Source organism: Rattus rattus, chromosome 4 (genome assembly GCF_011064425.1).
Source record: "Rattus rattus isolate New Zealand chromosome 4, Rrattus_CSIRO_v1, whole genome shotgun sequence".
In the NCBI taxonomy this organism is placed as follows: Eukaryota; Metazoa; Chordata; class Mammalia; order Rodentia; family Muridae; genus Rattus; species Rattus rattus.
The window spans coordinates 161090790-161111562 of NC_046157.1; the positions used below are offsets into that span (position 1 = coordinate 161090790).

At 51.1% G+C, this 20773-nt stretch overlaps 1 protein-coding gene across 1 annotated transcript in view; it reads left to right on the forward strand.

Annotated features, from left to right (window-relative positions):
• The first annotated feature begins 1089 nt into the window (after positions 1 to 1089).
• Positions 1090 to 20773, forward strand: part of Sh3bp4 (SH3 domain binding protein 4) — a 79603-nt gene continuing 59919 nt past the window's right edge. Inside the window, exon 1 of the mRNA XM_032901590.1 lies at positions 1090 to 1319. The gene's annotated coding sequence lies outside the window, so the exon portion shown is untranslated. The remainder of the gene's footprint in view (positions 1320 to 20773) is intronic.

A 20773-nucleotide genomic window follows, 5' to 3' on the forward strand; every position in this document is an offset into this window, starting at 1 on the left:
GGGAGATAGAACACTGGCTAGAATTCTGACTCTGACGCACCCCCCCATGTGATCTTGCTGACTATGATAATCTGTGTTAACATCTGAAGTCACTTTGAAAATAAGAACGGTAACTGTGGCCGGCGATTAGAGTGAGGATGGACTCAATGGGCTGCTGGATTTGGATCTGTGACAACATTAAAGACGATCGCTACCGGCTCCAAGTGGCAGCCTTCCTTCCCTGCCCTCACCACCACCGCAGTCAAAGGCTGGTTTGACCTCACTGAGGCAATCAACCCTACAGGCCTCTGTCTGCTCCGGTGAGATGACTCATGAGAGTAGCCAAGCTTGGGCTGCTTTTGCTCCGTTGCCTCGCAGTGTGATCATTCACTGAGCTCGCACGGAGCCTCTACTTCTGTGTGTGAGCCTAGGCAGAGAAAGTGTAAATATGCTGACTTGTATTCTGTTGCAGCCTGCCCAGTGGACAGCTCTCCTCCCTTTGTAGTAGTTCCCTAAAGCTGAGTTATTGTTGTGTTTTTTTTTTTTAATTCTCCGTTTTACTGCTTAACCTCTCCTGGGGGACCGAAGGTTCCCCCCGAAACGAGCACCGGAGGTCTCCATCATCTTTGTTCTTCTATGGGTAAAGGGGGACCCCCGAGCCTTCAACCCTGCTCCCTCAACTGGCGCTGTTCAGGAAGGAGACAAGGAGGAGTGTTGGCGGGAATCGCGCCGGAGCAGTGGAGGCGCCAGTCAGCCAAGCCTTTTCCCTAAGTAAATCAGCCGCTCAGTCGTCCCCGCCCATCCAGAGCGCCCCGCCCCCTTCAGCCAGGCCCCGCCTTTGCTAAGAACTGCCCTCCCCCAGCTCCGGGCACAGTCCCTACTCGCTCCAGCCTCAAATTGCCCACGCCCCTTTGAGCACGCCCTGCCCACGTCTGCCCCAGTATCGTCTAGGCCCCGCCTCTCCGACAGAGACTCCGCCTCAAAAGTGCGAATCCGTCCGGGGTTCCTACGCCCCAGCCAGAGCTTGACCCCGCCTCTCTCCCGCCCCGCCCACAATTTTGGCCCCGCCCCTCCCGCGGTCTCTGCTTGCGCTCCGCCCTCCTCGAGCCCGCTGTTTGCGCCCCGGCCCCGCCCGCGCTCGCGCCCCGCCCCGGCCCAGACCACCTCTGCGCCCGCCGGCGGGGGCTGAGCGCTCTGGGCTGTCGCGGCGTCTGGGTACCTCACCACCTCCGCTGCCTCGATCGCTGTGGCTGTGGTTCTCGGAGCCGTGCGCGCCCCCGGCCGGGTGAGCCCCACAGGACAAGGGAGCCGCAGGACCCGTGGGGCGCCATGCGAGCCAGGTAGGAGCCCGGGGCCGGACGGCGCACTCTACCCCTTGCGCGCTGTGGCTTCGGGCAGCATCCCGGACGCAGGGGCGCGGCTAGCCCCGAACAGCTCCGAACCCCTTGAGCTCCCGGTGCCCTGCCCTCTGTGGTCAGGGCCTGACCCGGGCTGCGGATCGTGGTCGCTAGGGCCTGGGGCGCAGGAAAGGCGGAGAGGGGTCGCGGCGCCACCCGCGCGGTTCTGGGGAGGAGCGAAGAGAGAGCGGCTCCGGGTTAAACTTGGTGACAATGCACATTTCAACTTCTTCGGAGAGCCCTCCTGGAGGATGAAATTGAAAACTCCAGTTTCTGTCTTGGTGATCGAGTGACCGCGCAGCCCCGAGGTGACAGCGCCGGGGTGTGCGGGTGGGAGCGGTTAGGATAGAGGAGCGTTGTTCTGCAAGTGCTGTTTACCGGGAAGCCGCCCTGCGCCGCCCAGTGTGTCTTGTTAGAGGGCTTGGGGGCTAGGAGGCTCCCCGCTGGGATCTGGCGTTGTAGTGTGCAGGTTTAGGGGGCTTAGTGTGTACTGTGGGGCTGGCTGGCGCTGGCCCTTCCCCGGTGTGGGGCGCCTGCAGATGCCGCGCGGGAGGAGCGGTGGAGAGCAGGCTGGCCGCTCTGCGTACGCAGAAGGTTGTGGAGCCTCGTGGATCTACGAGATTGGAAAGAGAATACCATGCTGGGCTTTATTCATGTTTATTCTTCCCTTGTTAGTGCAGCAGATTCGTGTTCTGTGATTTAGCAGCAGAAATAAAGTTCGTATAACTTTTGCTCTGATTATAAAAGCAATGAGTGCCCAGAGCGGAAATAAACAACACAAGAGATCTACCGCCGATCACATTCGTTGGGGGTGGGGGTGTCCCAGCCTTGTAGATTTAATCATTGAATTATACCTGGCGCCTCCTTGCCTAACCGGGAGAAAACCCTTGCATGAAACCATCCACTCTCCACCTTTCTGATTGTCTCGTGTCCAAAGTTTGGATTTTTTGATCTGCCTTACCACAAAGGCTGTTTCTGATAGTCACGAGTACCCTTTTGATGTACTGGGGTTTCCCATAAGATGGTGGGTACAGATGGAGAGAAGCGGGGACCCGGTACCTCAGCCCAGTCCGTGGTTTTGGTGCCGAGCCTTGTAAAAATGACAGTAATGATTCTCAATCTGCTTCCTAGGCCACCATAAAATTTAATGGATGGTTTGCAGAGCGTTTTTGGCATCCTTAGATGGACAGCGGCTGTATTTCAATGTGCTAGGGAGCATTTAGCTGTTGTACAGTGTCATCTAGGTAGCTAGGTAAAACAAGCTACCTGGAGCTTGGCTCTCCTGCCCAGGAAGCAAGATCTAGGCAGGCCTCAGGGATCCCCAGAGCACACTCCATTCTCCTGTTGGTGCAGGCAAAGCCCTTCCAAGTGAGAGGCTTGAAAGTAATTGGTCTTCTCAAGGATCCTTCCTGTAGCATCTTTTGGACTTGGGGGGAAGGGGTGCGGGGTGTCCTAAAGTCAGGGGGCATTGGTGCCTGGGACATGCAGAGCTGTAGAATGCCCTGTAAACGCCTGCCCAAGTCACCCTCCAAGAGAGAACAGTTGGTCCTGGGAGGACACATGAAGTGAACAACCTGGTTTCCCAGCGATTTGTTTTCGGTCTCACGTGTTTACCGACTGAACAATGACCGGCTCCCAAGCTGGCTGCAGAAATGCCAGCAAGGCCTCTGTGGACTTTCCTTCTTTTCCTGTTGTCCCCAGGACCTGGCACCAGGCTTTACTGTTCTTAACGAACAATTAATAGGGATCCAGACCGAGAGGTGAGGCACAGGCTGCCTTTTGTCCTTACCCAGTCTCCCCCCTCCCAGAACCAGAGCCAGGCTGGAAGCTTTTCTTCAGGTTCCTGGTGACCCTTTGATAGTTTTGTTTCTAATTGTTGCTCCCACCAGCACTTTGATGTGTCCTGGGTCTGGTTGCAGATGTGAGCTCAGACAGGGCCTTGGAAGGGTCCAGAAAGCTGGCTGGATAAATTGTTTATGAGGCACCCTTCGCTCTGGTTGTTGTTAACAGAAGTTGTGTTGCTAATTTTCTGGGTGGGAGTAGAAGGGGCTGGGGGTGGGGGAGTGGGGCTTCCTAGAATTTCTCCTTTGCCGGTTGCTAATCCAGCAGCAGGCTGGAATTATTCCCCTCTGGGCTGTTTGCTTAGACTTTCTTTTTATTCTAATGTTGGTTCTAGTCTGATAATGAGATAGGAGGATGAATGATGAATGGGGTTTACACCCTCGATTCCTGGGAGGCCTCTTGGGTTTGAGTCCTCTGTTCCCAGCCAATTAAGAGCCTTTGGCTTTCTGAAGCCAAAAGGTGTGTGTGTGTGTGTGTGTGTGTGTGTGTGTGTGTGTGTGTGTGTGTGTGTGTGTGCATGCTGTATTGTCTCTTGGGGAAGAAGACCATTGATGTCTCTCTGAGAACCCTTGACCTGAAGGAGTCCAGAGCCACCGTGCTCCTAACTTGCAATCCCAGCTCTAGACACAGCATCTTAACTCCCAGTTGGAATCGTATTCAGTGAGTGGACAGCTTTGTGGCTTCCTATTGCTTTGTTATTTTCAGGGTTGACACCTGTGTGGGATTGTGTTACCATCTTTCTCCCGAGACTTGGAATCAGGTCCCTGGGACATTTCCCAGGGCCCTAGAGATAAAGCACCAAGATTTCTTTGTCCCAAGGTTACTATCTGACGGCCAGGAATGGGGGTAACCAGCAGATAGCTTTGTTAACCACAAGTGCACTGGCTGCTGCATTTGTCACTCCATTTCCAGCACAGCTTCTAGTGGCTTCGTCTAGGTCCTGGCTTTAGAGAAACTTTGCACAACACAAGCCCTACAGCTGCCCCTCTTTGGAGAAGTGACAGGAAAATTATTGACCAAACCCCAAGACACCCAGGGAACAATGCATCTGCATTCAGTGTCCTCCAAGAAGCCTTGGCCAGCTACTCAGTAGGCCCCAGGGCATCTGTGTTGCATAACTCCACACCCTAGGCATGAAGGCCAGCTCCTGGGAGAAGATGTGAGTCTCCAGAGGGCAGAGATTGCACACTGCTTCAGAAATGAAGGCATTGAGGATGAGTTTTAAGGAGGGAGAGGTGACCATCCTAAATGGAAGAACATCTCATCTGTTATGCACCTGCCAGATGCTCAGCACCTTCGCACCTTCAGTTGTCAGGGAAGCTCCTTAAACAGTTAGGTAAGCAACTCAAAATAGCTTCAGGAAGTCCCTGAAACTGACCAGACTCACTAGGTCCCTTTCAAGAGTAAGCAATAAAAGTGGAGAGTCACTCTCAGGCTAGCTAAGCTGCAAAGAGGACTCTGAGATCAGACCTGCTGCCCGGAAGAGGTAGAGACAAACGGAGTTACTTAGAAAGGACACTCCAACCTGTTGAGCTGTCTGCAGGCTGTTGCAGTGTGCCCTGGGTTCCCAGCTCTTATGAGCTGTCACCCATGCTGGGATAGGCTTTGGTGACTCGGCTGTCTTGAGTCATTTTAGCTCCAGTAAGTAAGCCCGATAAAACTCATTGGCTCACCAAATTGGATTTTTGGTGGTGGCATTTATACTTTGGTCTGTCATGGGCTCCCCATCTGTGGTAAATAGACATGTGTAATGTCTCCCCAGGACAAGCCTTGTCACAAAAACATCACTCCAGTGACATTTCTGTATCTTTTTGGAATCTTCAGGGAGTCCACACAGATACTCCTGTTGACAGGGAAGCTGGCAGGATTTTGCTAGCTCTTCCACCCCAATAGGTTGATGCATGCTCGAGCCAGGATTTGAACCTGGATCAATGCTATCAGAACACCCACACCCACACACACACACACACACACACACACACACACACACACACACACACACACACACACACCCCATCCCTCCTCACTGAGTGCTGAAGTTAAAGAAGCGAACACTCCCAGTCACGCATTTGGGGAGTGCTAAGAAACAGGCACGGAGATAGCCAGATCCCCCTTTCTTACACTATTATAAAGGAGCTCACATTCTGAAGGTGATGAAGCCTTCTCCGCCTCGTGGAAGGCAGCCTTTGTGCACTCCACCCCCTCCTGCAGCGGGTGTCTTCACCCTACCTGTCTGCAGGGCAGAGCTTGATGTGTCTGGAAGATCTGAGGCTCTGCAGCTGCAAGAGGGCTGGCAGAACTGACTGAGCCTGCCCCGGTACCACCGAGAGAGGTATTCTGGACTGATGACATCACAGGAGTTACGATTGTAGGAAGGCTGTTAGGTGAGCATAAGATAAGGATTCCACCTTCCTCTTTACAGCCAAATAATGACACACTAACAGACTATTCCTATCTGCTCGGTGGAGGCCTGCCCCAGGAGAACTCTGTGGATGCCTGGTATCTCAGCTCTTCCGAGCCCGTTGAATAACAACAACAAAACCCCACAATCCTTCCTTTCAGAGAGTTTTATGGATCCAAATTCTTTTCAGTCTTCTGGCCACCATGAAGGTCCCAGAGTCTGAATGAAATCCGATGGGCTGTTTACCCAGCCTCTGGTGTAGGAGGCTGGGTGCCAGGTGTGTGCTGGGAACCTGCTCCAGGGAGGAAGACAAAGAGCCTGGGTGGCGGCCTCTGCCAATTTCTGTGGTGTAAACACTCCCACCCGGGCTGATTTTAAGCTCCCAACGTGGGCTGGCAAAATCCCTACACATTTAACCATATGCGGGAGCCAGGCCCCCCAAACGGTTTCAGGCCATCTTACATGTGCTGGGCCCCAACCCCTTCAGTGAGGTGACAGACTTGCCTAGCTTGGGCAGGGTCTCCCTGGATGCCAATGTTGCAGAGGTTTTCGGGGGACACTGTGCAACCTAATTTGACCAGCAAGGGAGCTTCAGGCGGCTTTAAAATCACCAGGGACCTTAAAAATGCGATTTTTGCTCCCACCTGGTAGGAATCTCTCTGAGTGTAGGCCTCCAGGTCTATAGAGGTAGGCGTGTGTGTGTGTGTGTGTGTGTGTGTGTGTGTGTGTGTGTGTGTGTGTGTGTCTATCTGTGTGTCTGTCTGTCTGTTGTACTGGTGAAGGTCAGATCAATCTTACTGTCACGCTAAGGAGCTACCATCACCCTCTTTTTAATTTTGCCCGCCTGTATATATGTGCACCACACGAGTCCCTGGCTCCTGAGGAAGTCACAAGAGAGTATCTGATCCTCTGAGACTGGCATTACAGGTGACACCACCCTGTGGGGTCCTCTGCAAGAGGGACAACCCAAACTGAGCCATCTCAGGTCCTCTACCTTTTTAAGATTTAGACAATTTTTTATTTATTTATTTACCACTGAGCCATCTCCTTGAGCTAAATCCCCAACCTACCTTGCTTTTTTAAAACAAGGTCTCCCACTGGCCTCAGACTCACCAAGTTATGCTGGACTTGTTGGCCAGTGAGCCCCCAGCCCTGGGATTACAAGCGTGCACCGCCACGATGTCAGCTTTTTGCAATGGGTGGGTGGGGATTGAATTCAGGTCCTCCTGCTTTCCAAGGCAAGCACCTTACCTACTGAGCTGCACCCCTGAACTCTCAGCTCATCTGTAACTTTCAAGTGCCCAGGTGATGCTCACATGAAACCAGCCTTCAGTACCACTGATGTATACAAGGAGGAATTTGCGTAAGAAGAGAATTGGACAGGCAGCTTGGGGTGAGGTGTGGCCAAAATCCTGAATTTTGGTGTGTGTGTGTGTGTGTGTGTGTGTGTGTGTGGCGCGGGGGTGATGTTTCCCTGGTGCAGAAGATTATTCAGGGAAGTGCTCTGTTTTGGGGAGGGGTGGGCAGAGGCCAATTTTCCCAGCTGCCCTCTGGAGTCTTGTGTAGCCTTTTCATCACAGAGTAAGTCCTTCCTTGCCGGGTCTTGGTTGCTTCTTCTGGTTTGGAAGAAGACTGGGTAGAAGGGATTTGGTTCTCAGGTATGTGTGTGACGAGGTGATCTTGCACGTTAAAGCAGAGGTCAGGAGGCCCAGCCACCCACCCACTGCAATCCCCACCCACCCACTGCAAAAAGCTGCCTTCCTGGGGACCATCCAGGTAAAGGAGGAAAGAGGTCCAGGGCTCTATCAGGGTCTTTTTGAAATCGTTGGGCTTCACACACATATAAGGGGTGCTTATATTTTTTATGTTAAAATAATTAAAATAATTAAAAAGTCTAAGCACACTCTTTAGCAGCATGGAGAGAAGTACATGGGAGAGAAGTGTCCTCCAGCCATGGTTAGCAAGACATCTTTAACCCCAGCCAGCTATGGTTAGGGAAGACGAATTTTCTTGGTGTGGTATGTGTAGTATTGAAGAAGACACCAGGTCACAGGCTAGGGAAGAGAAGGACCACAGGAAAGGGGACAAGCCTGAGCTCTTCTCTGCTTTGTGGACTCACTGTGAAGCTGCTACCTTGGGCCACCCAGGAAGGTGGGTAGGAGGGCTAAGGGTCTGCCGATGCAGAAGCAGGTGTCATCAGGTGCTGTGTTAGTAAAGGGAACCAAGAACCCTAGGATGAAGGCCTGGAGGCTTGTGGGTTAGGCCTGAAGGAGCTGTGCGGTTAAGACAGGGGAAGCCTCAAGGGCAGAGGGGAAGAAGAATTGTGAGTAGTAACAGAAGCAGACCCATCACTTAAGGGTAATCAAATAGACAGGATGGCCAGGGTAGGACCAAGATGCTCTCAGATATTCAGTGGCTGACATCACATGGGCAGTACTATTGAAGGTCCCAGGGAAGGAGGGAAAGACATTCTTCAGGACTAGCAGGCTAAGAACAACCTCCAGGTACCTGTCCAGGTGTTACAGCTGCAGCTCTTACCCAGCCTTTGTGAGGGCTGCAGGACGGCTTTTGTTTTAAGGACATGGCTCATGGGATACCTTCATCCCCTCCGCCTGGTTTCCTAAGGTCAAGAGCTGCCTTGTGCCATTTATCTGTCTGTCCAGTGTCCTTTTGCCTTCCCCCCCCCTTTCTCTGTAACATACTTATGTGTGTGAGCACATTTTTGTACAGGTGACCATGCATGTGTGTGCATGTGTATGTGGAAGCCAGAGGACAGCCTTGGATATCATTCCTCAGGCACCATCTACTTGGTTTTTCTTGATAAGATGTTCTCTCAGACCTGGAACTCAGCAGGAAGCTCCAGGGGTTGGTCAGTCGGTCTGTCGGTCTGTCTGCTTTGGGTCTCCAGGACTGTGATTATGAGTATGTGTCGTCACACTCTGCTTTTAGTTTTATAAGGTTCTGTCCTTTACGATTGGCCTCCTCCCCTGCCCTTTACCTGTTCTAATTTATGCACCTTCTGTGCACGAGCCAAGGGAACCACAGTGGTGACTCTGTCTGGCAAGCCTCACTTTCTCTTCTAAGGTGTCTTGGCACTCTAAAAATTAAAGTAATGCCTGACTTTAGTAGTCTGGCTTATGAACAATAATCAGCTTACTTATACGTGCAGTAAAGTAGCCATCACAGAGTCATATGCAATTTAATTTTAATTCAGGCAGATATACCCTGCCTTTGTTTACCAGTGTTACATCATTGCTCTCTGTAAAGAGGCTTGAATAACTTTAGGATACAGAGTTGTCTGTGGGATATCCTAAAAAATTCAAATCCGTTTAAGTGTTTGAAATTCACCAAGAATTAATGGCTCTGACAGACAGCAGTGCCAAAAGTTTGCATGTAGCCCACACATACATGGATATGTAATGATCTACCAGAAAACAATTCATGGGTGCCTACGTATCACATATGAAACATTAACACATCGTGTGGGCCCACAGCAGCCTGTGTCCTGTGCAGCCCAGTGGTGCTTCGTGACCAGAGGACAGTCACATAGCCCTGGCTGCTACAGTTTGCTCTTCTCCAGACATCCCTTCACAAAACTTGTGTTTCATTTCAGAAATCTGTCCCCAAAGCCTTTCAAAGAGCAGTTCTCTTCCTGGCAGGGACTGGGAAGCCATTGAATAGCTCACCTTTTAAGGGTTGGGGCCAGGAAAAGGCATTTGAATTTGGTACCTCTCCAAGGCCATAGTGGAGATAAGAAAGACATCAGGATCCATGCAGACGCCATCAGTCACTGCCATCGTTTCTGTGCACACCTGCACACTGAGTTTGGCTTATGTTTTTATCAGAATTATTCGGATAGAGGGAAAGGACCTGTCAATGTTTGGACACACATGCAGACGCATACACAAGTGCACACACACACACACACACACACACTTGAAACAACTGTTCTTTTTAAATGAGTTTTCTGTGATTTCAGGTTCTTCCTGACCTTATTGGGCTCTTCCCTCTAGCAGGCATTGCGACATGTCTGTGACACGTCTTTAAGTAGCTGTTTCTTTGTGGTCAGTCAAATCTGAAATGGGCTAGTTTGCATAACCCCAAGTCATCCAGGAAGATCCTGCTGGGAATTAAGTGACTGCCTATCATGTTCTCCTAGCATGTTGCATTTGCACCAGGCCATTGTGGCAAACAATAGCTGAAAGAAGACTGTGCTGAGCTAGAATTCGAGAAGTTCCCTTTCCCCGGGGGCCTCTCCAGTGGCCTTTTGCTGGGCCAGTTTCGAGTCACAGTGCAGAAGAACCTGGGCTTCCCCGTTCATTCCTTTTGAAGTTGGGCCTGCGAGTGGTGACCTCAGGGCTGACCTCTTGCAGTTGGGGTTTTTCAGATGAGGTCACTGAGAAGCATCCGCACCCTGTCTGAGGTGGACTGAGGATTCATTCTGACTTTGGGCCTCTTGTCCACTGGAGTTTGTTTTTAAATATTGAGTGAATGGAGCATTTTGTGGTCAGGGCAGCGACCTGGTGGAGGTGTGACCTGGTCAGGATGTCTCCTGGTGAGAACAGAGTGCTGGGTTTTGATTCTTTGGATTTCCAGCTGACCTTTAAAGAGCAAGTGTGTTCACCTCGCCCTTTGTTCAAGGTCCTGGGAGGAGGAGGACGAGGAGGAGCCCAATAGAGGTAGAGGAGGGGGTAAGGAAGAGGAAGAAGAGAGATGAGATTCTGCAGTTTGTGCTCCAGGACCCCAGACATAGGTTGGTCTGCTCTGCCTGACAGCATAGAAAGACCCCAGGAAGGTAGGAAGCAGCTTCCTAGAGGATTCTGTGCCTTGCTTGGCTGGGGGTGGCCAGCACCTTTACAGATGCATGAATTGTCGACAAAACAGACGCTTCTTCCTTTTTAAAAATTATCACACACCCCAACCAAAATCTGTATTGATTTCACATTATCACTCAATAACTGTGCATTTCTTTTAGAACAAAAGAGAGTATTAAAGGTGAGGAAGGTCACATCAGCAGTGGTTCACACACCAGGGATGGAGCCATTCACATTTTTTATGTGTGTCAAGGTTCGATGTCATGGTGCTTCTGGCTACAGGGATCTTTTTCGAACAAATACTTTTGGTTTTGTTTTGTTTGTTCTGGGTGCTTGTCTGAAGTTGATGTTTTCCGGTTGATAAACAGAATTTGCATTCCTGCTTCTGACAGCCAGGTTCGTGTTGAGCTCTATTGGGTCCATTTTATATTTATTGAGACAGGGTCTCAGTCTGTAGCCCTGGCTATCCTAAAATTCGCTGAATAGTCCAAGTGGGTCTTGAACTCACAGGAGATTCTCTTCCCTCTTTCTCCAGAGTGAGAGCGCTGGTATTTTTTTTTTTTCTTCTTCTTTTTTTTGGAGCTGGGGTCCAAACCCAGGGCCTTGCGCTTGCTAGGCAAGCGCTCTACCACTGAGCTAAATCCCCAACCCCGAGAGCGCTGGTATTAAAAGCAGGCTTAAACCACGCAGTTCATAGTTGCCCAGATCATAAGCTGCATTCAGGGAACATCTCATAAACATAAGCATCTTTCAGTATAACCTTCCCTCACAATGAGTCTTACTTTTATTCTGTTCAAAATCTATAAAGCACCGTGTTTGACTATTGGTGACTGTCATCCCAGTACAGTAAAGTCCCTCACCAGGCGATACTGCTGGGGGCAGTTTCTGTTTGCTCTAAAAGCAACGTCCCTTGCCCACTCCTCTGAAGGGCTGATTCCCCAAGGCGCACTACTTTTGGAAGTTTGGATTCTGTTGGGACCCTGGGGTGGGATGAGGAAGGGGACAGATGGGTGGTGACTTCCACCTGTTCAGGTTCAAGAGCTGAGGCCTTGAGCTCTTCTGGTCATGCCACAGTATCTGGGGAAATTTATGGGCTCTTTATCAGAAAGACTGCATTGTGATTTAGCACAGGGAAGGGTGCCGCCTTGACTTTGGGAACCTCTGCGTTCATTGAAAGAAGCCCTGGTTCAGGCTGCTGATGGCCAGGTCACAGTTCTCCCTCCAGACTGCAGTCCATTGTCACAGGACTTCTCCAGTCTGGCAAGAGAGGAAAACCAATTTATGGGTGGAATATTTTTCTGGCCTGTCTCCTGAGAGTGGTTTTGGCACTGGCTGATCCTGTGACTCATCTACCCATTGGTAACATGAAGCAGCATTTTGGGGGCCTTGTAAAACTCTAAGGAGGGTCACAGACTGGCTTGCCTGGCGGTCTGGAACGCTCAGGGCTCATTAGCTTTGCTATTTGGTTCTGAGTGCCAGGTGCTGCCTTCACTGGGTTTGAGGTCGAGCTCTGGGTTAACATTAAATGTTAACATTAATGTTAACCCACTCGCTGCCTGACTAGGTAGGTAGAGGCGGTATCAATCCCCAGAGACAGCTCTGCTAGGGTGTTTACTCACCACAGGAGAAAGTGTTAAAGTACACGGGGTAGGGCTTACAGGTTGAAGTTGGGGTGGGAGAGGATTCCCAAAGAAGCCTTATGGCATGTAGTAACGTGTGGGCCAAGGTAGGTGAGGTGGGAGTTTGTGGGCTAGTGGGTAGTCAGGTTCCAGGCTTGGGGAATCCAAAGAGCCAAAAAGGGATGCAGTGGTAAGAGAGTTGTCCCAGAGCAGCCGAGGAGGATGCCAGAGGCAGGTACTTGGTCGGAATGGCCCTTCTGGGCTCCCGTCAGCTTTGAACTTTATTTGAGGACACTGGGGAAATTTGATTAGATGTGTGAGCATGATTTGAAAGGCCAGGGGGCAAGCTGCCCAGCAGGTGAGCAGTCCAGGGGGTGACATAGCTTAGGAGGTGACCTGGCAAGGGACTGAGCCCTTGGGTCCCTTCCGTGAGGACAGGTGTCCTCTGCACACAGAGTTGGGTTCCCTGCCTGCAGCCTCACATGAATGCCACACAAGTGAAACATTTTCCTCCAGTCCCGTTATGAGATTTTTATAAAATTACTCTCTGTTGAAAAGCCTCTCCCTACAGTTCTACAATTTATCACCCGGTTGCCTCTGCTGATGGGAATGGCTGCGTGGAGTCTGCCCGTGTACTGGCTTCTCTGAAATTGATCAGGAAGGAGGCTGGTCCTCTATGGAGACTGTCTTCTCTACCCCCAAGTTTACTGTTAATGTGTAGTTCACCGACTACCAGAGTGATGTCTCTCTAGCACACATATGCCTAGATAGTCTCGAGTGTTCTTTGGGGAATTGGATACAGCCTGCTTCTAAAGAAAGCGGAGGTCCTCAGCATCCTCAGGGAAAGTTCTGAGGATGCTGCCCCGAAAACTAAGAGTGATTGTCATAAACACCTTTTTAAAAACCATCCGGAAATCGACTGCTTGCTGAGTGTGAGTTTGAATCTTATAACAGAGAGAAGGAATGATTCCTGTGAGCTGGGAGAGAATGAGAATGGCAGTGATTATGTGATTCTGCTACACCAGGAGGTGGAGTCACAAGTGACGGACACACTCAGAGCTAAATGCCAATTGACTGCTTAGCAGATGATAAGAAACTGGGCATTATGGGAAAATCTCGGGGCGCCTGTGACGGCGAGATTATTAGTTTGTCTGTAGTTCTCTTTTGCCTTCAGTTGGTGCTGCTGGCAGTCATCCCACAGAGCTCTCGAACAGTGGCCTGGAAAGGAACATGCAGGAATCGGTTAGGTGCAAGCTTTGCCATGGAGACCATTGGGTCACACCTCCCGCTATTTAAGGAAACAAAGCAAAGTGTGCCTTTGAAATGGGAGCAGAGAGGGTCAGAGAAGCGGTGGCTGCTGTTTGCAAAGTCCTGCCAGGCAGTTGGTTACTACTGCAGGAGGATCTTTGATTTACTTAGTCTCCAGGGACGTTCATAGGGTTAAATGGTCCTGACCCTGGTTGACCAGAAAGAACTGAAGCCAGATAACCATGCAGGAACCCAGGGCCTTGCTACTTAGAACACCAGGCAAACATGGCTAACCCAGGCACCTGCGCCTTGTGCTTAACTTCCTGCTCCTCTCCACCTCTTCCACCTGAGCTGTGGAAGTCTCTTGTCTTCCTTTGAACTTCAAGGTTCTTCAGGAACTTCAGAAATTAAGTCATTTTCATGGGATGGCAAGTTCTCCCAATATGGACCAATGTGAGCATCGCCCGTCCAGCGGAGAATCCGGAGCTTTGCTTTGTTAAGCTAGCTTTATGGGTGAGAGAAACCATGACCGTACTGATGTGAGAGGCCAAGCTTGTATCATCTCTCCTCTTGAGCCCGACCTGTCTCTGTTGTGTCAGAGTAATTGTAGTGACAGACAGGGCTTCCTTCATTTCTGACAGCCTGTCCAGAGTCTTCAGCATTTTGTCCAGAAACTTATTTTTCCTGTCCCAGTTGAGGGAGTGGGGAGTCTTACTGTGTGCGTGTAACAGAGAGAGTAAATCGCACTGTTAGAGCTGAGAACCACAGAAGCCGGCAGTGAGGACCAGACTGTCTTCCTCAGGCTGCTCTCTCAGCCTGTCCACAGGTCCTCTGGACTCCCTGGGTGGACAGGCCATTGCTGGAACCAGTCAGAGGAGCACAATGGGAGGTGGGAACCTGGGGTGTCAGGTGACAAGTGAGAGGTGGGTGATCGGAGGAGCCTGGTGTGGTCCAAAGGCAGGATGACTGGGTGAGACCCTGGGTGAGAGCATGTGGAGGTGTTAGAGGGGCCTCCATCCTCACCTTGATGCTTGGCTTTGCCGTCTCTCGCCTCCTGGCTGTCCCTAGGTCACCTGTGCTCTTGGCCTCTGGAGCAGTCTGTATGCAGCAGTTACCATCCTCCACCCTGCTTCCTGTACATCTCTACACTTGAAGCTTAGGGCAATAGGATCAACCCTGTTCTCAAGGTAAAAGAGAATTCTCCTATGCTGTGTCTAGCGTCTGCCCTCACATCACAGCCCCTCCCGTCCCTTTCCCTTTTCCCATAGGCTCTTACCATCCAAGCCCTTCAGTATTCACATAGCTACTGGCACTGTAGCTGCCTCGTCCAGAGCCCTGGTGCAGAGTACTCAGGTGTGATGCGACACCGGCTGCTTCTCCTCATGCCCTCCTTGGCTCCCTCAGAGCCTGCTGCCTGGTTGAGGAGATCTGCTCCTGGCCCTGCCTGGTAGGTGTTGGAGAGGCATCTTTGACCTCAGTGGTGTGTGTCACACATCTCCATATTCTGATCACCCACCAGTAAGAAGCTCACCACTCGGTGGACCAGAGTACCTCCTGCCACTTATACAGAAACCCACCCCTTCCCTGGAGGTGACTTCGGACACCCGGTCCTTCTCACGAGTCCTTGGTGGAAGGAGTGAAGTGTGGGGGCTGTTTGGACTGTGGTGTACCAGAGACTCCGTTCTCAGATTAACCGAGGGATAGTAATGATGTCTGACAGAATGTTCTAGAATGACCTTCCTTTTTCTGACACGGTAGTGATGGCTGATGGAATGTTCTGAATATTTTTTGAACTCTGCTTGGAGTGGGTATTTGGGGTTGGCAGTGTTTTTGGTTATTCTTGGGCACTTGCAAAGCGGTTGTGTTTTCTCTGTGATGGAGAACTTGGCATTGATCACTGGTGTTGTGCTTCCTGTTTGCTGTATGATGAGTGTCTTTATCAGGCAGCCCCGGTATGGACAGAAGGGTTGCTGTGGTTGGTTCACACCTTGGTAATAGCTTCCTCCCTCTGGTCTTTCGAAAGGTAGACCTAGTTGTCTTATATAGCCCAGACCTCCTTTTCATAGGGATTGTGATACCCACAGTGGGCTGAACCCTCCCACATCAATTATAAAGAATCTCTCCCAGACAAAGTTATAAGCCGATCTGATCTGGGCTATTAATTGCAGTTCTGCCTTCCCAGGTGATCCTAGATTGTGTCTGATTGACAATAAAAACTAACCAGGATGGGCCGTGATGCTTACTGCAACCCGGGGTTACACCCAGACTCCTTCTCCTCTTTCCAGGGTAGGGAATGCTGTGTCTGCTAGTGCTGTAAGGCATTTTCTTGTTTCTGATATCTAGTTTATTAGTGTGTGCAGTATTTTATATGGGTTTTCCTTCTGTGTGCTTAGTCTTGATCTGTGAGTGACTTTGGAGTATAACAGGTCTTTCTACCTCAGCGTACAACTCTGTCTTCACGGAAGCTTGGAGATCACGTGTTAACATGAATGCTCATGGGTATCCTGGGACCTTGAAGTCCTGCTACAACCTTTTGTGAGTCACAGTGTGGCCAGTGAGTGAGTTGCATGTCTTTGAGCCCTACCTCCAGTTTTCTACGTTTGCTTCCTGGATTCACCCAGGAGACGCACTCAATACCCTTCACTCATGACACACCATTGAAGTCTTGGCTCTCTTCCAAGAACCAGACTATGGATCTGATGGTGCCTCCTCCTGGCCTGTAGGTGACCAAGGGCCTTGCTGTGTCACAGAGTGAGCCCGGGATAGCATACAGAGTCTTCAGCTGGCTTTCCAGCATCCTGCCTTTAGCCTGCCTTCCCTGCAGCCTCTGTATTTACACAACCTTTCATGGAAGGTGGGAGGGAATGAGCTTCCCCACCATTGCTGCCTGGAGCCACTTGAAACCCTTGCAAATTAAGACTTCGTTCTTTGTTGAGACAGACCTGAGATCGGGGAGCATAAGGCTGTCAGTGATGAGCACAGTGGAAATGCCCAGTTTGTCTGAGTGATCTAAACTCACTATAGACGATTTAGAAAGTCAGAGAAGAAATTAAAAACGTATCGCTATTGCCATGAGAAAATTCACACAGACATTATTTTCAAAGTGGAGTCCTTGTTGTCAGTTTTGCAGCCTACCATTGTTACTGGCCAGGGCACAAGGATAACATCCACTAGTGGACACCAAGGTCACCGGCAGGTCATCCAGTTGTGCAACTGTTCTAGGGGTTAGAAATCACTTTCTGGGCTTCTATCTCCAAGACTTTTCATTGACTTAGGTCATGAGGTTGCCTGCTCTGTACATTCTGGGTAGTAACTGTTTCAACCCACCCTTCCTCTTCAAGACTGGATTAGCCACAGAGCTGTCCTGCTTCACTCTGCCTAGCTGCTTTCACAGAGGCAGAATCATGACCTAAGCCACCGCCGCATTTCTGGGGAAGATGGATGCCCCCTGCCCTTGATTGGACAGCCAGGCTCATCAAGCCTTGTGGTTGCCCAGTCCTTCTTTCTCAGCCTGGGGTCTGAGGACCACGTTGCCGACAGGGACTGCATCCCTGAGTGCTTTCCCAGATCAACTGGGGCTTCAGATTTCAGCAGCTTCTCAGCAGCCTGGGGACACAGCTATAGGATGAAGAATATTCAAGGTCCCGTCCCTGTTTGTGTGGGACCCTTGTGGAAGCACAGGGAACTGTGGGGGATCTTTAGCTTCTGTCTTAGAGATGGTGCACCCCACAGGGATGTTATGATTTGGTGATTGTGGGGTGTGGGGTTCTATTTCTTGCTGTATTTTATGGTGTCGCTCAGAGCACAGGCTAGTGGCAAGTTTCAGAACATGACAAGAACATGGGGCCTGTCCCTCCTCAGACTGTTCACTGGCTAGTACTAGGGAAAGGGAGGAACTTGAGCTGGCCCACATCTCACCCTGAGGTTGAGTTTCACTACCACGGGCCCTGTCTGTTCATGACATAGGCCAATTTGTAATGGGGATGACGATTTGTAATGGGGCTCACAAGAAAACACCCCGATTAGAAGCAGTGTGGAGTGTGCCTAGCACGAGCCACGGTCCTGCCCCTCAGAACCAGCTGTGCCCAGTCGTACAAACAGCCGCCTTTTTCAGGGGTTCAGGAACTGGCAAGGGAAGGGGGTGAGCAGTGGACCTTGGGAGTCAGTCGTGCGAGGGAGTAGAGTATTTCTGAGGGTGAGTGTGTGCACACAAGAGCTCTTTGGATGACAGGTGTTACTGTGGGTTGGATCGTTACCACAAATGGAATTGGTGCCCTTTCTTTAGAGCCTCAGTGGCAGCTGCCAGGCAGCTTGCAGGTCTCAGGGCTCTGCCTCTCTCCTGATGTCGTCCTTCTGCAAGGCCAGGGCCTTTCATCCCCAACTGAAGTTCACAGCAGTGGGACATGAGCCCAGAACCCTGGTTGCACCTGAGTGTGGTGTCCTTTCCTTCCCACACTTGGATGGTATCGCCACCAGGCTTTTACTGGCTGCCCGGGGACTAATTCTAGAGTCTGACCAGCAAGGCATCAGTAACCCAAGACACTAAGCAGTTTGCCCAAGCTTCAAGAGTCAGCAACCGGGCACAGGTAGATAGTCCTGGAACCACAAGATCTGGAGATCCTGCTACCCGAATCCTCCCAACTCCTGTGTATGAGCGTGTATCTGTTCTCCCTCCTCACCTTCCTGTCATCTTCAACACAGTCTGACCCCAGAGAAGCTGGTCTCTGAACCCCGAGCCTTGTTCTCACAGCCATGGGGCCTAAAGCAGAGTCCAGGGCCTGATGCAGTCAGTGGTTGGCTGTGCCTTCTAGTGGTTAGCGTCCCAGTTTACACCTGCAAAGGATACCTGCAGACTTAAAGCACCGCTGTCAGGTGAGCAAATCTGTCAGTAGGAACGACTGCTTCAGGCTGAGTACAGATCAGGTAATGACTGGTTTTGTCAATCAATGGTACACTAACTAGAATCACCAGAGAATAAAGTCTTGATGGGTCTGGGAGAGAGGCTTCTCCGGATCTGGTTAGCTTGTGGGCATGTCTGTGGGTGACGTCTCGATTGCCTTAATTGATATAATTGATGTGGGAAGACCAGACCAGTTTGAGCCCTGGACTGTAAAAGAGTAGAGAAGGCTAGGTGAGTACTAAACACGCATGTTTTTATTCCTTTCTGCTCTTAATTGTAGATGTGGTGGGACTTGCTGCTTCAAGTTCCTGCCGCTTCAACTTCGCTATGATGGAGCTTCTAAGAAATGCATGGATTATCTGTTACTACCTATTATTATTATTACTACTACACTATTACTATTATTATATTAAATCTAGTATTATCCAGTATTACCTACTTGACTAGGTGGCGGAAAGATTCTGGGGAAGGCAGGTGGGATTCAGACCCCCTTTTCGTTGTCCTGTGATAAGCACAGATGTCACCTGCAGACATTTTTTCCCTGCCACTCCCACCGAGGCTTCAGTGAGTTCACAGACCACTCTTTCAATACCGAGTAGCGACTTCAAGTGCATCCAGATGTCAGGGCAGGTGTGAGGGAACTCGGGGTCTCACACATGACTGCCTGCAGTTAAGCCAGGGCTTCCATCCCCTGGATTTGTGCTTCCTGTTGTGTAATCCACGTGGGAGCTGGGTCTTTGCCTCTCTTGCTGGCAGTGGCCCAGAAGCATCTTTGAGCGGAAGGGGATAGGAGCCAGGGAGGGGACAGGGGCCTGGGGGAGGGGTTTAAAAGACGCTGGCCAAGTGTCCACAGTCCACCTAGCAGTGCTAAACCCTGACAGTCTGCTGTGATGACAGTGGAGTCCCCCTGTGTGGTCATCCCGCCAATGACACATAACCGCATAGAGCTAGTGAGAAAAACACAAGACAACTCCCAGCTGCAAAGCAGCTTTTAAAGCACCTGACTGGTCCTCAGAATTGTCAAGATCACCTAGCAGAAATATATGGGGAAATCACACAGTCCAGACGGCAAGATGATGGGTGATGCCCCGAATGGGACCCTGGAGCAGATGAAAGGACCAGAGGGAGGCAGTAAGTGGGGAGGTCCAGCATCTCCCTTCTCTGCAAAGCGAAGCTCAGCCAGCTGGGCCCCGTCCTCTTGCTATCAGCAGCCTCTTTGTTCAGTCCTGACCTGGACATTTAGAGGTGAGCTAAATGTCCCCGCTAGCCGTGGTTGAGCTTCTAAGCAATGCAGGGATTATTTCTTTGCAGAGCGAACCTGAGGGAGGGAGAAGGGTGCTCAAGACAATGGGCCATTAATAAACTGCTCTGAAATTCAGAGCTCAGGGCACCGGGCCTTGGAGTGAGCTGGCAGGTGTATTGGGAACCTGTCAAGGTCCACCACGCTAATCCTGCCAGTGACTTAGGGGAGGGAGGATGGAAAGCGGGATGGGATTAGCTCTCCTGCAAAGTCGACTGGCTAAACTTTGCCCGGAGACTGAGTCACATCAAGCACCTGTTGAATTAGATGGGGTTAGTCAGTGTACAAGTGAGCCCAGGTCTTGGGAGTAAGCATTTGCATGTGCTCAAGTCTGTCTGTCTGTGTCTGTCTCCCTTCCCCCCTTCTCTCGTGCGCACTCGCGTGCGTGGTGTGCGTGTGTGTGCGTGCGTGCGTGCGTGCGTGCGTGCGTGCGTGCGTGTGTGTGTGTCGGGGGGGAGAGTGAACTTAAGTTTCTAATTTTAGGAGAGGGCTTCCTTCCAGGGCCCAGCTCACACATGCTGAAATCCTCCAGCCCATGACTTCTCAGATCTTGCTTGCCTGTCCAGAAACAACCTAGTGATGTTAAGAACGCAGTGTGTAGCCCAGCAGGTCCGGGATCGGGGACAGCTGCTAGCACCTACTGTGCAGAGTTCTGGGTACCTCTCAGGTGTTCCTATCCACAGTAACCTTCTGAGGTGAGATCGCTGAAGAACTGAGGGTGAGCAGGCCTGTGGCTTGTGGGAGGGGTGGCACTAGGTTCCGGTCCTGGAGAGTCTATGGTCTGTTCCGACCTCCACACCTGAAGCATCTCGGGGGGACAGGTGGCCGACAACCTATAGCTTCCACATTCATGAAGATGTCTTGGCTGGATATCAGAGGCCACCTGCCTTGGGCCTCTGAGATGTTATGGTTGGGGGTAGACACCCCGAGGCCTTCCTGTGACTTTCTTGGTATACACTGGGTGCTGGCCTGTCTAGATGAGAGCCACACCAAGGGGAGCTGACTGCTGTTCCGTGCTTGTGGTCCTCAGAGGCAGTGTAACCCACAGACAGCCAGACTTGCCAAGCCCTGGCCCACCTTTTCCCCAGGCACCGTTCTCCTGGGACCACTCTGTCCTGGCTGCACCCTAACTTCACCTTCACCCCACCCCCATCCCCACCCCTGCAGGCTTCCTCCAGAGCCCCAACATCACGTTTTCTTCCTCATGCACGACTCTCTGAGCTTACTGAAGTGTACATTTGAGGTCTGATGTTAGACACAGACCCCTCCCCCC